Source organism: Diadema antillarum, unplaced genomic scaffold, assembly GCF_040938485.1.
Source record: "Diadema antillarum isolate AM-2024a unplaced genomic scaffold, OU_Dant_1.0 scf00000154, whole genome shotgun sequence".
Lineage (NCBI taxonomy): Eukaryota > Metazoa > Echinodermata > Echinoidea > Diadematoida > Diadematidae > Diadema > Diadema antillarum.
This window is the reverse complement of record NW_027271043.1, coordinates 677,778-693,547: the sequence shown is the minus strand read 5'-3', so window position 1 is coordinate 693,547 and position 15,770 is coordinate 677,778. Positions and strand designations below refer to the sequence as shown.

General features: G+C 42.3%; 1 long non-coding RNA gene across 1 annotated transcript in view; it reads right to left on the bottom strand.

The window, feature by feature from the left end:
• LOC139721997 (uncharacterized) overlaps positions 1–14,851 on the bottom strand; it is a 75,008-nt gene extending 60,157 nt beyond the window's left edge. Inside the window, exon 1 of the long non-coding RNA XR_011710256.1 lies at positions 14,406–14,851. This is a non-coding gene — a long non-coding RNA (uncharacterized lncRNA). The remainder of the gene's footprint in view (positions 1–14,405) is intronic.
• Positions 14,852–15,770: the final 919 nt, after the last annotated feature.

Genomic DNA, 15,770 nt, shown 5'->3' with positions numbered 1-15,770 from the left:
ATGTAAATATCTTAACAATTTGTTGCTTAAACCGGTCAGGAACCAGTAAAATATCCATCCATGTCAGTGCTGATCAGCTTGAAACCTTGCAATCTCAAGAGTAAGCTCTCTCATTGGACAGCGCTTGCATTCAGCGCTTGCATTATGTCATTACGCTGCTACATAACGGTTTGATGCCACTTGCGGTTTCTTGGCACGCGTGTAGTTCAAGCCAAGTTCAAGTGCTGAATGCAAGCACTGTCCGATGAGAGAGCTCTTTCGCGCCACTGTACACTTTGTGTGGAGCATACTTCCGGCTTAGGAGTGAATTTTACAGACATTTCAAAACAGAAAAACTAGTATAAATCATGCTTGCATCTCCTTGACTCCAATATATGATGAGTATCTAAGTTTCCTCTCTACGAAAAAGCCAAAATCAGAAACAACAGTTTCTTAAACCGGTCAGGAACCAAAAACGAATTTTAGACGGCAAAATCTTCCGTGAAAAGCAGGCAAAATTTACGCAAATTCAATTGACTATATCGCCATGATAAGATCCAATGTTATACGCAAATTTAGTATCAAAATAAAGATCAGAGTCTGCAGAACAATTTACCATGACTTGTAGCCATGATGAATGTATGTTAAAGTCACTACACTGTGAAAACCATAGCTCTGTCAAACTCTCGCAAAATCTCGCACGACAAGACACCTTTCGAACGTAAAGATCGTCAATGAGAGTGCTGAATAAATCTTGCTGGATCGGCTCATTAGCATACGTGCTGCGGTCTGACTGGTACCTGTGGAATGGTTGGGGTAAAGGTTCCCTCCCTCAGCCTCCCCCTTTGCCTTTGCTTTCATGTGGGCCTTTCTTTTCCAATGACACAAGGATTTTGGAAAAGTAGTTTGATAGTTTCTGTTTTCAAATGTACATGTACATTATATTTTGTATTATATGATTTGTTGTCATTGCTGTAATCTAAAGAATTTGGGATACTGGAATTAACATTTGATTTGAAAATGAAACAAAACATTTCATAGAGAGGTAGGATGTTTTTCTGAAACATGAATGTGACTATATTATAGTGAAGAGAAGATTAAATTCAAACCTTACTGACATTGGTGCAATTTTGCCTTTGCTCATGTATGTTCATAAGCATACATCAGTGTCTTGATTTACTAGTATATAATACAAGAATGCTTTTGGTCCTATGGGAGTAAAAGCTTCTTTTTTTATCACTACAATATATGTGCAACCCCCACACCCCTTTAACTGTCTCAGGGGCTGACCAATGTTGTACAGAGGCGGATAAATTTTGGTCTGGTCTGTTAGCTTCTCTCTGTACTGGTCGGGGGTTAGCTAATCACATAGACACCAATCATCAACAAATTATCAAAAGTTAGAGATTAATATTGCTTCACAACAACAGTGAGTATAAAATGCGGGAGAAGGATAGAATTTACAGGGATAATGTCAATGCTGCTAACAGCATATTTATTCACCGACCTGCCTTCTCGTAGGTCTGAAATATAGATACTGATTACAAACAAATTCCTTTTCTTATTACACAATTGAACACATCACATCGCTTAACTCTTCTACACCTGTCCTGTGGAGACCTTTACTTCTTTAACACTTCTTAAGGGAAGGAAGGGGAGGGGTTTTGTTAGTAGGGATATAATGAGGTTAATGGGTGTGGCCACTTATCTCGACGTCGGCATGGTCGCGGGGTGAGGTTCTCGCCTGCATGTCGATCGAGCTCGTCCAAGGGCTGGGGCGTCTGTTAACCGGTCTGCTTTCACTGCTTCCTTAAACAGTTCGTCACCATTGCCGTCCACGTTAAGGCAACCTGACAGGACGCTTCAACATCTCTGATGACACGTACCAGTCGACTATTTGGAGTTCATTACACCCCACATTGGTGTAAACCAAAGTTCTGTTTTGTCGTGGTGTACAGTTTCTCAACTTGTCGTTGTCCACCGGTTGACTCATTGACTCTTGGGCAGTCTAACCGAGATCCTCGTCACATTCACAGCGTCGAAAGACTTTAGTTAATTAATATGGAGGGGAGCATGATGTACAAGGAAAGGGGATCTCCTGACTCTATCTCAGAAGTGGTCTCCAACTATTCAAAGTTCCTCAAACTTCCAAAGTATTCTGCAGCCTTTGCTTCACTATAGTGTGAAGCCGCTCCCATGATGCTCTCCATGCTTCCTCTCCTCACTCCTCCTACTTGCTCAAACTTGGTCTTTTATAACAATTTACTAGTAGTATCCGTCCCCTAAAAGTATTTCATTGGCTAAATCTTATTTTGGGGTGTGATCTTCACTGGAAATTAATTTCTTATTGGTCAGATCTCACATTAGCTCATCCCATTCGTTTCTGTGGAACTCCGTTTTCTTGGATTCATCTCAATTTCTGATTAACTCGCCCACTGTCTTTTTATTTCTTTATTTCTTTCTTCTCTGTAACTACTGGTCAAGACTTTATTGTTTCTTGGATAATAGAATCATAAAACAAATGAATGTTAGTGTCCTTATGACGTCCAATGTGATCGTCATCATTTTTCTGGGTTGTTGTCCCTGAATTTGTCTTTGGAATTCCTGTCTGACCTACTCCACTAAAGTACATCAAAATAAAGGAGAAGTTCTGGCTGGAGAACGACCTTCCAGCTCAGAGGGTCATTCATGTTTAGGGATCAGAGGGCAAAAAAAAACACGTCATTCCCATAATTTGGATTGGGGCTTTGGGGATGGAGAGTGCGGGGGAACTGACCACTAGCTGGAGAAAGTATAGCCAATGCCAAACTCATAAATTCCTAGGACCAAATACTTTTCTTGGGAGAGGAGAATTGACAAAACAAAAAAGGAAGTCTAGCTGGAAGCAAAATAAAGAGTTTCAAAAACTCCAAGAATGGGAAAAGACTGATTCATATTGACGTCACAGGTGACTTGGAAAACAATTGTCATGCTTCTGTTTTCTTTAACTTTCTATCTTCTTCTATTCTTTTCTTTATTATATGTGCTAGTAGCCATATGGGCTACATCTACCCCACCTCCGAAAAATTTCGTCCTCGAAATTGGGTAGAACGTGTATCATTATTTACAAACTATTTACAAGCAAGCATATCAAATCACTTTGTCAACCTGGCTTTGACCGATCTTAATACTAACTGGTTTTCATACTCATCAAAGTACGGATACAATCCTCCCATTGGTAAATATCAAGATATACGTGTCACTTCCATAGTTAGACATGAATAACATAATCACAATCATAACAAAGTATCTAGCTTCCAACAAATTAATGATAAGTGTGCACCTCTCAAACCTGAGACTTCGTAAACTTCGAGAACTGATGATAAACACGTAAAACATCAACGCAGATTTAAATGCAGGGCTTGCTTAATCTGCACTCCCGACATCAGGATAATCGTCCTCAACAAAATCAAAATGTAATAGTAACTCTTTCGCAAATTCTTAAACTTAATGTAATGCCATTAGCATCACACTAAACAATTCAAACATAATTATATCACAATACTCGTCCTTGGGTATAGCTCTTCCCCATAACAGAAACACATCATATACGAATTAATGATAACATCAGAGTGTCCATCATTACATGACACTACTCAAGAAATACGCAAGATGGGTGGTTATTCCTCATCTGTAAAGTATACGGCAGATTCGGAGAGACTAACAATCTCCTAAACTCTATAATCCTTATTCCTCTCATAAGCCTATATGCTGCTTTTTCTTTGGCAATAGCTCTTCACCATGGCCTTGCTGCCATGAAACATACAACACAAAATAATCAGACTGTTGAATACATCCTATCCAGACTATTCGACTCTAGTAAATCAAGCACATACACAACAATTCAAATCGAGATGGTCATGGTTAGATGACGCAAAACTGATAAAGTAACAATAACAAAATTCAACAAGTTATGGACACTCTCTTTCTAATGCCCTAATTCACAGATCGTTTGATCCGCATTCATGTACGTCAACTGTATATAGACATCTCATCAAATTTTGAGATGCGCATTTAAAAATCCTGACCTTCCTTTGTCAGTCATACACAAATCGCTATGTGACACATACTACACAACTTAGAATATAATTTTATCTAGCATACGTTCCTCAGCTAGAATTGCATAACAATACAGTTTCACAACGATACTTTATATACAAGCGTAAGTAACAAACAATATGGCAAATTCAATGGCGACTGCCTACACTATAAGAAAAAGATAGCAAGGGAGCAAATTGAAAACAACGCGCTGACCAAGTAAGTTCATGCAAAAAAAAAAAAGACATCTTCCTTAATTTGGAAGGGAGGTACAATGTCAAGTGCCTGCCTGAATTGGACCATAATTCAAACAGAAAATAATCTTCAAAATGAACAAGCGCGTTTCAATATTTAACGCAACACAATATTATACTACCATCACTTCTGGGGTTTGTAGGGTATTTCTCCCTGCAAATGCATTCCAAAGAAAGCTTCCAATTTCAAACAATGAATTGTTACACGTTGAATCAGCAGGCAAATCATTCTCCACGTTAGGGTAATTAGCACTCAGTGAATGAGAATATCCCAGCCTGTCTGGGGGCTTAGAGGTTCTACGAGATCGTCGAACTTGACTATCCTCTTCAGAAACTTCTTGGGGAGCTGGAATAGGGTCCTGAACCTCAAGTTCAACATTAACTTCTTCAGCCTCAATATTTACCTCTACATCATCCCTCTCCTGAACATTGTTTGCTTCATTTTCGGGGATGACAGGTTCATTATCCTCAACATTTCTAGTCACATCATTTTCATTGTCTTCGCGATCTACCACAACATCATTGTTCCCTAGGGGCGTGGCCTCACCTACTGCGATAGGGCGTGGCATCTCCCACAGAGATACTCCTCCATTATCGCTAACGTCTTCGTCATTAATTTCTTCTACTTCTACCTGAGGCACCTGTCTTTGGGGACGTTCAGGTTGCTGCTTGGCTTTCGGCACACTGGGGGCGGGGTCCTCAACTTTGGGGAGGAAATTACAGGGAAGGAGAAGGTTGCGATGGAGTGTTCTGACTCTCCCTACTCCATTTTCAGGGCGGACTCTGTACACGGGGATCTCGGGGTTCGGTTGTGAGACTACTACATAGGGGTATTTTCCCCACTTGTCTCCAAGTTTATGTTTCCCAATGATACCCACGTTTCTTACCAAAACTCTGTCACCTGGCTCGACTGTGTTCTCACGTAGTCTAGTGTCATACTTCGCTTTGTTCCTAGCGCCTAGCTTACTAGTCCTCTCAGATACTAGCTTGTACGCATAATCCATGCGTTTCCTTAGGTCCTCTACATATTTGCCAGCATCAGTTCTCCCTTCATCTCTGGGATCCAGCCCTAGGTAAACATCCACGGGTAAGCGGGGGTGGCGTCCGTACATGAGGTAGTACGGTGAATACCCCGTAGCATCATTCCGGGTACAGTTATACGCATGGACAAGAGGGGCTAGGTGCGACTTCCAGTCGGCTTTGTGATCATCTCCTAAGGTGCCTAGCATACCGAGAATGGTTCGATTCATACGCTCACACATGCCATTCCCTTGGGGGTGGTATGGGGTAGTGCGGGACTTCTCTATGCCTGCCAGCCTACACAAATGTCTGATCACTTCCGATTCAAAGTTTCTGCCCTGATCGGAGTGAAGGCGGGAGGGGAAACCGTAGTGCACGAGAAAATGGTCAAACAGCACCTTGGCAGTAGTGTGTGCGGTTTGATTTCGGGTCGGGACAGCTACTGTGTAGTGTGTGAAATGGTCAGTTATCACCAAAATATTGGAGTACCCTCCTTTGGATTCTTCCAAAGTGAGATAATCCATACACACTAGTTCTAGGGGCCGGGTAGTCCTAATGTTTACTAGTGGGGCAGTCACGTGGGACTCGGGGACTCCTTTTCTTCTCACACATCTCCCACACGTCTTCACATACTGAGTGACGTCATTGGCCATGTGGGGCCAATAAAACCGCTCTCTCACCAAATCAATGGTACGCTCTATCCCTAGGTGCCCTGTGTCGTCATGGAGACTCTTGAGCACTTCTCTCTTGTACTTTTCAGGGAGGACTAGTTGCCTTGTCTTCCCTCCTTCCATACACTCTTTCACTCTGTATAACACACCATCATGTATCACTAACTTCTTCCACTCTCGCAAGAGCACTCTCACTCTCTCACTCTCCGCATTTCGCTGGTCAGCAGACGGGGAAAGTCCCTTTTCTACGTAGTGGAGCACACGTTTGATTACATCATCATCCCGCTGCTCCTTTGCCCAGTCAGGGGGGTTCACCTGGGAGTTAGGATTCGGGAAGGGTGGGGACTGGAGTTCGGGGGGCACTACATTACCTGCATGAGCTACTACCTCAGCATACGGGTCCTCGTCAACATTAACATGTATGGCATAACTACAAATAGCCTCAAATGAATCAGACTGAATGTGGCCACACTCGTTCACATCATCCTCACTTTCACCATTTCGTCCATCATGCAAACGGGAGAGTAGGTCAGCATCTGTGTTGGACTTTCCTGATCGATATTTAATGGAGATGTCATAATTCGCCAGCGCAGCTAACCACCTGTGTTGGGTTGCGTCTAGCTTTGCTGTCGAATTCACGTAGGTCAGAGGGTTGTTGTCGGTCAGTACTTGTACTTTGTTGCCGTACAAGTAGTCATGAAATTTGTCAGTCACGGCCCACTTCAGCGCTAGAAATTCGAGCTTATGCGCGGGGGCATGGCTCTCACTCTTGCTGAGGGACCTACTTGCATACGCTATGACTCTTTCTTTTCCGAAGTCATCTAGTTGGTACAGTGCCGCGCCAAGGCCTGAAGTGCTGGCATCTGTGTGGAGGATGAATGGTTTCTCAAAATCGGCATAGGCCAGAACAGGGGGACTCATCAACTTTTCTTTGATTGTTTGAAATGCCGATTCACATTCGGAGTTCCATTTGAAGGGAGGGGGCTTGTGTTGGGGGGTCTTACCTTTTCTCTTACGGGGGCCACCGAGAAGGTCATTTAGGGGCTTCGAAATTTGTGAGAAATTACGGATGAACTTCCGGTAATAACTCGCAAATCCGAGGAACGATCGCACATCGCGCGTGCGCGCTGGTCTGGGCCACGTCCTGACAGTTTCGATCTTGTCTGGGTCAGTCTCGATACCGTCTTCCGATACCACATGTCCTAGGTACTTAATTCTACTCTGGAGGAGTTTACACTTGCTGGGTTTAAGTTTGAATCCATGCATGGTCAGTCGGTCAAGTACTTGTCGTAGTCTGTCCTTGTGTTCTTCAATTGTCTTGGAAAAGATAATTATGTCATCTAAGTAAACGACACATATCTTGTGATTCAGGTCGCCAAGGCAACGCTCCATCGCTCGTTGGAACGTACCGGGGGCATTGCACAATCCAAAGGGGAGACGGTTGCACTCCCATAGTCCTAGGGGAGGGGGCAAGACGAAGGCGGTTTTATGCTTGTCTTTCTCTGCGACTCCTATTTGCCAGTAGCCAGAGCGCAGATCCAGGGAGCTAAACCACTTCGCACCATTGAGAGCCTGTAAAGTCTCGTCAATGCGGGGGAGGGCATAGGAGTCACGAATTGTCTTTGAATTAAGCTTACGAAAATCTACACAAAATCTTAGAGAACCATCTTTCTTTCGCACTAAGACTATGGGGCTGGCATATGGGGAAAAGGATTCTCTGATCACTCCTGAATGCTTCATCGTGTCTAAATGGGCCCTAACTTCGTCATACAGGGAAGGTGGTATCGGGCGGTATCGTTCACGGAAGGGTCGGTCGTCAGTCAGTTCAATGTTATGTTCGACTATGGTACTATGTCCTAGGTCAAACTCATCCGTACTGAATGCAGAGGGGTATTCTCTCAAAACATGTCTCACAGCATCAATCTCATCACTTGAGGCTGGGGACTGGGAAAAATCTAGGGAACCTAACACTTCATCCGCACTGGGAGGGGATTTCCCGTTCCCATGGTTACTACCACTGGAAGTCTGGCTATTGCACATTACGGGACCTTGGACGGAGCACAAATATGCATCCCCCACAGCTGTCTTCCTAGGGATCCAAACTGGGTATGGGGCATGATTCTTCAGGGCTATTGCTACATTACGTCCCTCTCTCTTACCTACTGTCACCACGGCAGACTCGACTAGTATCTCCCTAGCAAGTTGTCGCTTAGATGTAGTTTCTACAAGCACATTGCACTCAAAATGAATGGAGGCAGACACCAATTCACACTGTACAACAATCATCTCATTTGCAGGCACACACACAGCTTTGCCACTACACAGTCTTAACGTGCCTACTTTCCCACTCCGGTCAGGCGTGACATGTACGCTATGTGATAGACTACGATATGCAGCCTGCCAGGTTGGGTTGACACTGCCACTGTTTACGCTCCTACCTCGAGTTGCTCTACCTTCTTCCATACAAACTAGGATTACATTAGTGCCAACGGTTAGGGGTACGCGTTTGTTGTAAGGAGTATCTCTTACAATCAAAATAGGGGCAGTCATTCTAGCATCACCAGGTAGAGAGCCGGGGAGTTCAATGTCAGCTTCAATGTATCCTGCGTAAGGGACTGGCTGACCATTTGCAGCCTCAATTCTCAAGTTCTCATCCAAATCCTGTAACTTGATATGTCGAAGGCGTGATCTATAGTACGACAAGGGGAGGGTGGTCACCTGGGAGCCGGTATCAATCAAACATCTACATGGTCTACCGTTTACAACTGCATTAGTCTCCATTGGATTTCCGACAAGCTTAGGCATTTTATGGGCATTTGTTCTGGGCCCTTTCGGCTTGTGACCCTGACTTTGACCTACTGTCCGCCCCGCGACAGAGGTCCTATTCCGTTTAAATACGGATCTACTGGCTGGGACATGAGTGGGGAAATGTATTGGGACTGAGACGAGGGAAAGGGAGCCGGGGCATTGACTGGGCCATGGGGGTACCTGGGGAAGGAATGGGCATGTGACTGCACGGGATTGATAGGGGGACGAGTGGGGCAATTTCGTTTATAATGTCCTACATTTCCACAACTATAGCACCTATTCTGCCAGGAAATTTGAGGGGGACTTGTGGGGACATGGGTAGGGCAGGTACGTTTCAAGTGCCCTGCTTTGCCGCATGTGTGGCACCTATTGTGCCACGGGGTTTGTGGGGGCGCTTGGGGGTTACCTGTGTTAATTGGAGTTTGGGGCGTGAACTGGGCCTGTGGTTGGGGTATCTTCTGAGCTCCCTTTTCCAAACTGGCTACCTTTTCAGTCAGCTCCCCAATTTTCGTTAACAGTTCAGACTCTTTGCTGGACACATTTGTGGCAGAGAATGAGCTAGCTACCCGGGTGTTCTGAGTGGGGCGGGATTTTGTTACAGGACTCGGGGCTGTGGCATGAAAACTAGCAAAATCTATGGCCTCTTGTTCAGCCGCACGCGCCGCTCTAATCAACTCATCGAATGCATTCACGACTTCGAATTTGTGCTGGATTGCCTGTTTCACCTTTTGGTTCGACAGTCCCCTCCAGAACACAACTTTCAGGGTTTGATCTCGTGCCTGCGCGGGAATTCCCCCTCTCTTTTCTGCCTTATCAAATGAGAGTTGCAAGCGGGCACAAAAGCTTGCAATGCTCTCATCTTCCCTTTGTTTCGAATCATACAACTTCTGCAAGAGGACCGCACCGGACTCGACTGTCCCGTAGAGCCCCTCTAGTTTTGCTATGATTTCATCCACTGAGGCATCCGGCCCCATGTGGAGGACGATCTGGCCTGCTTCCCCACGCAGTGACTTTCTAACAATCAACCCTAGGGACATATTATCATGGTCTTTCTGGAGGCACTCAACCTCATACCTCCACATCTCAAATGTGACGTCAGATCCTCCCTGTTTTGTATCTCCCGAAAAATTTGGTAGCCGTGCACTGTTTTGGAGAATTACGGGGGCAGTGCTAGGACTAGGGGACGGGGCATTTTGGGGGGTTGGTGGGGATGTTGCTCTTAAGAAAAGAGCGGAACGGGGTATCTCACATACTTCTATTTTTCTTCCTTTGAATTCTTTGCCGTTTTGGGCGAGTGCCTGGGTTGCATCCTGTGCAGTTTTAAAGCTGCAGTATGCAGACCCAGTCATCTCACCCGTCAACGAATCTTTCCCAAAGGAAATCTCAACTACGTCCATTTTAAAGAAATCATTCAGATCTTTGTCACATTTCTCTGGGAGATTTTTAACGTACACAGTACAGTCACCCTTCATGTTTGCCATATTGCCACAATGAATAACAACTAAATCAAAATATCTGGATAAAACAACAATGATTTAAGAACTTAACATACACTGTACCAATTCAGAGGTGCACTCTACGTATATTTGTTACACTTAAAACAAAGTACTAAAGAGCATCGTGCTGATAAACGGGAAAGAAGGTCGGTGAGTTCCGTGCAACCCCCACACCCCTTTAACTGTCTCAGGGGCTGACCAATGTTGTACAGAGGCGGATAAATTTTGGTCTGGTCTGTTAGCTTCTCTCTGTACTGGTCGGGGGTTAGCTAATCACATAGACACCAATCATCAACAAATTATCAAAAGTTAGAGATTAATATTGCTTCACAACAACAGTGAGTATAAAATGCGGGAGAAGGATAGAATTTACAGGGATAATGTCAATGCTGCTAACAGCATATTTATTCACCGACCTGCCTTCTCGTAGGTCTGAAATATAGATACTGATTACAAACAAATTCCTTTTCTTATTACACAATTGAACACATCACATCGCTTAACTCTTCTACACCTGTCCTGTGGAGACCTTTACTTCTTTAACACTTCTTAAGGGAAGGAAGGGGAGGGGTTTTGTTAGTAGGGATATAATGAGGTTAATGGGTGTGGCCACTTATCTCGACGTCGGCATGGTCGCGGGGTGAGGTTCTCGCCTGCATGTCGATCGAGCTCGTCCAAGGGCTGGGGCGTCTGTTAACCGGTCTGCTTTCACTGCTTCCTTAAACAGTTCGTCACCATTGCCGTCCACGTTAAGGCAACCTGACAGGACGCTTCAACATCTCTGATGACACGTACCAGTCGACTATTTGGAGTTCATTACACCCCACATTGGTGTAAACCAAAGTTCTGTTTTGTCGTGGTGTACAGTTTCTCAACTTGTCGTTGTCCACCGGTTGACTCATTGACTCTTGGGCAGTCTAACCGAGATCCTCGTCACATTCACAGCGTCGAAAGACTTTAGTTAATTAATATGGAGGGGAGCATGATGTACAAGGAAAGGGGATCTCCTGACTCTATCTCAGAAGTGGTCTCCAACTATTCAAAGTTCCTCAAACTTCCAAAGTATTCTGCAGCCTTTGCTTCACTATAGTGTGAAGCCACTCCCATGATGCTCTCCATGCTTCCTCTCCTCACTCCTCCTACTTGCTCAAACTTGGTCTTTTATAACAATTTACTAGTAGTATCCGTCCCCTAAAAGTATTTCATTGGCTAAATCTTATTTTGGGGTGTGATCTTCACTGGAAATTAATTTCTTATTGGTCAGATCTCACATTAGCTCATCCCATTCGTTTCTGTGGAACTCCGTTTTCTTGGATTCATCTCAATTTCTGATTAACTCGCCCACTGTCTTTTTATTTCTTTATTTCTTTCTTCTCTGTAACTACTGGTCAAGACTTTATTGTTTCTTGGATAATAGAATCATAAAACAAATGAATGTTAGTGTCCTTATGACGTCCAACGTGATCGTCATCATTTTTCTGGGTTGTTGTCCCTGAATTTGTCTTTGGAATTCCTGTCTGACCTACTCCACTAAAGTACATCAAAATAAAGGAGAAGTTCTGGCTGGAGAACGACCTTCCAGCTCAGAGGGTCATTCATGTTTAGGGATCAGAGGGCAAAAAAAAACATGTCATTCCCATAATTTGGATTGGGGCTTTGGGGATGGAGAGTGCGGGGGAACTGACCACTAGCTGGAGAAAGTATAGCCAATGCCAAACTCATAAATTCCTAGGACCAAATACTTTTCTTGGGAGAGGAGAATTGACAAAACAAAAAAGGAAGTCTAGCTGGAAGCAAAATAAAGAGTTTCAAAAACTCCAAGAATGGGAAAAGACTGATTCATATTGACGTCACAGGTGACTTGGAAAACAATTGTCATGCTTCTGTTTTCTTTAACTTTCTATCTTCTTCTATTCTTTTCTTTATTATATGTGCTAGTAGCCATATGGGCTACATATGTGACCGTGCATCACAAAACAAACAGAAAGTCGCACACACTGATTTTGTGTCAGGACTCAAAATATGTGAGCTGAGTCAACCTAGCCAATCTTGAGGGGTTTTTCTTATATTTTCTGACAGAACAAGACTTTGTCTACATTATGGTAAGATTTGGGATCATAAAACAAATAGGAAATTGTGTTTTTAGCCATTTTTATTTCTAGACCACTTTTATTTTTTTTTGAGAAGAGTGTGATTAGGTGTGTCATAGAGTCCCCTTTTCATTTGTTAAAGACCCTTTCCACACACTTCACTTTCACATATAATTTTTGAGAAGATGATGCTACTACTTTGAACATTGGTATTAGTCATGGGTAGAAATGTGTTAATAGAGCATGATTAATTTCAGCTTAATTTGATAATCCCTTTATTGTTTATGCTGCAGAGTTTCACATCCTGCTTTTTGTCCCATTCATTGTCCAGCTAGCATGGCTTGTTAAGATTAAGTGCTTGAATAGACTCAATACTTTTGAGCCTCTTTTCTCAGTAAATATTTTTCCAGAGTATGTGTTTTATTTTCAAGATCAAGATAGGACAGGAGAGTCAATTTGAATTGAGTTACACATCATTTTAAAGCTTAAAGTCTGCTCTTTCAGAATGTGTCTTTCACTAAAAATCCTTGCCTGGTGACTTTTTGTTGGTTTTGTGGTATATATGTCAAACAGCTGGAATGCTAATGTCAATGATGATAATTACTGTTGATCAATATAGCATTACCTTTTGATTCTCATCTTCACTGTAATGCAAGAGATAATGTTTTAACTACACTTAATGTAAACTGCCACACTGTGTTAATATAATCTTAATTGGACAATCAAAAAAAAAAATCACACACAGACCAGAATGAAATAATTTTCATAAAACCAGGGGCAAAGACCGAAAAGGTTACTAGATTTCATAGCTTTCTAATTTTACATCTGATTTCATTAACTTTCTACCAATGTTGTATTTACATACATAGGCCTATCTTCTCTATGTTAAAGTACAGTCACCTTAAACATTGAGTAGTGTTTCTATTATATCAAATATTGCAATACACACTATTTCTACAACATGATTTCTGAGTAATAGAAATGCTTAAATCTGAGAGTTCGCACTAACAACCCCTAGAATGTATTACAATAGACATAGACTGACAGTGCACGCATTTCCGCTTGTCAGCTGTATTTTTGTGGGAAAATATTTGCTGTTATGACCTCATATTATTTCTGCTCAAGTAACATCATTAATGAATTACATCATTCGTTTCATGCTGTTACAGTTATTGATTCTATTACCAACATGGATAGTCGTTATATTCCTCAGCTGTGAATGTGATCACATGACAAAACTATAAAAAAATGCAGTACCACTAGCTGCAGTTATTTTCCTGTTATCAATTTGATGTTTCCTTCTTTTATTCTCTCCTTCCTTCCCCCTCTCCCCCCCTCTCTCTCTCTTTCTCTTATTGATAAAGAAAAAATTTGCACTTTTGATCCAAGTTGAAATGAATTAATAATATATGATATGTGCATATATAAATATCACAAAAGTAAATCATTTATATCTTTGCTGGAATGGCACACAAGTTTTTAATTGTTGACTTGACATCTTTAGGTGTGACATTGTACTTCATAACAATACATTCAGTATCATGTGACACAATATTTTTGTAAAGCATGTCAGCTCAACCAACATAACCTGTTGTAAAGAAAGTGGTGGACATGCATAGTAGGCCTAGAAAAGCTTACATCTGAGACCTACCTTAAATTATTTGCTAACACAAACTAGTTAGAGAAAATGTATTCCAGCATTTCATTGTAATAAAATCACTGAGCTGGTGGTTTTTATTTCAGACAGAAGAACATTTCACCAGAGATTTTGTTCAAATGCCCTAGTGCAGTTATTATTAATACATTATTTTATAGCACTTTTTTTATTGTGATGAAGCCTTGATTGCCTTGCATCCTATAACCAAGCTTGACATTAGGTTAGCATTTAGTAAGTGGAGTAAAAGGCGAGCAGCCTCAGGCCATACAATGAGGAAGGGAGCTAGAACATTGAAACTTGACAGGGAATCTTGTACTGTGTACTGTACGTAAGAGAGAGAACGACAGGCCTACCTCAGCTCAGCTCACGATGTGCTGAAAGTACGTAGACACTGCACCGTACAGAGAGCACACGGGGGAACGGAACGGCCGCTTGGACCTTGCGGTTGCTCGCCAGCCGACGGTATGTCCTCCAAACTCCACCCAGCTCCAGTCTTGTGGCGTTGTCTGTGTTCCAGTTCAATGATGATCGTCACAATCTATGCGCATTTCAACGATATCTACTTCATACTAGTATACGATGTTATGAGAAACACCTTGTGAGTTATCAAGTTGTACATTCTTTACCTCGTCACTTGCACTTCGATGGCTTATAACATTGAAACCATGCAACGAGATGAGACGCCGATCTTTGTACCGTTCCGTTTTTTAAACGGAGACGATTATACCCGGATCAATCTCAGCAAAGCGGAGCCGCCGGTGCACTCTTGCTCGCATGTTCTGGGTCTCATTTCATAGAAAAGCAGTTTGATAGCCAGTTCTGTTAGATATCTACTTCTCGTAGCAACAACCAATCAGGAATAACCGGAGGGCCAAACCCCAAAAAGTCGCTTACTTAACGAGTGAGTTGCACTCTCTCTACAAACTAAGTAGACCATGCTTATTTTCAAGTTTTTATTGTAACAAACAGCATTCCACTGGTCTACCTCAAAAAAATTGTTGCGAAAGCCTCCAAATCCAAGATGGCGTCCAAGATGGCCGCCATATTTACTGAATTTGTTATTTGCAAGATAGAATTTGATTGAAACATCAGACTTCAACAAATTTGATGTCATATGAAAGAGAATAAAATTGCTTACAAGTTGATACCATTTTTGTGGGTTATTGTGATAACTGGATTGAGATTTTAAGGAAAAAACACTCATTTTTTGATATTTTTCTAAAAAAAGGAAAATCATGAAAATGCTTGATTCAGCATAAATCAAAGAAAGACTGAAGGATTATCTTGAAACGTTTCAAAAATTTTGCTTGACATATAATTAATATTTGGAGAAAATTAGGGGTCAGTACCATCTTTGATTTAGGAGTAATAATGTCTCAAACTTGAAAATTCACTATGTAAAAATGGCCACTTTAGTTGTGACAAGACCTTGTTGGTCGTGAAAAAAGTCTGCGCGCGCCAAGACTACTACACGCACCACTGGCACTGGCGCTTGTAGCAGTGCCAGTGGTGCGTGTAGTAGTCTTGGCAAATGCAGACTTTTTCTTTGACAAACAAGGGTTTGTGCCTGCAAACTAACTTTTCATACCAAGTGGTAGCTCAGGTGACGCTGATTGCTATTATTTCAAAGTAGATTGTTCTGAAGCAGATGAGATGAAGCAAAAAATATCTTTCAAATAGAGGTAGAATCTTGAAACACTAACCTTGCTATAGAAAGT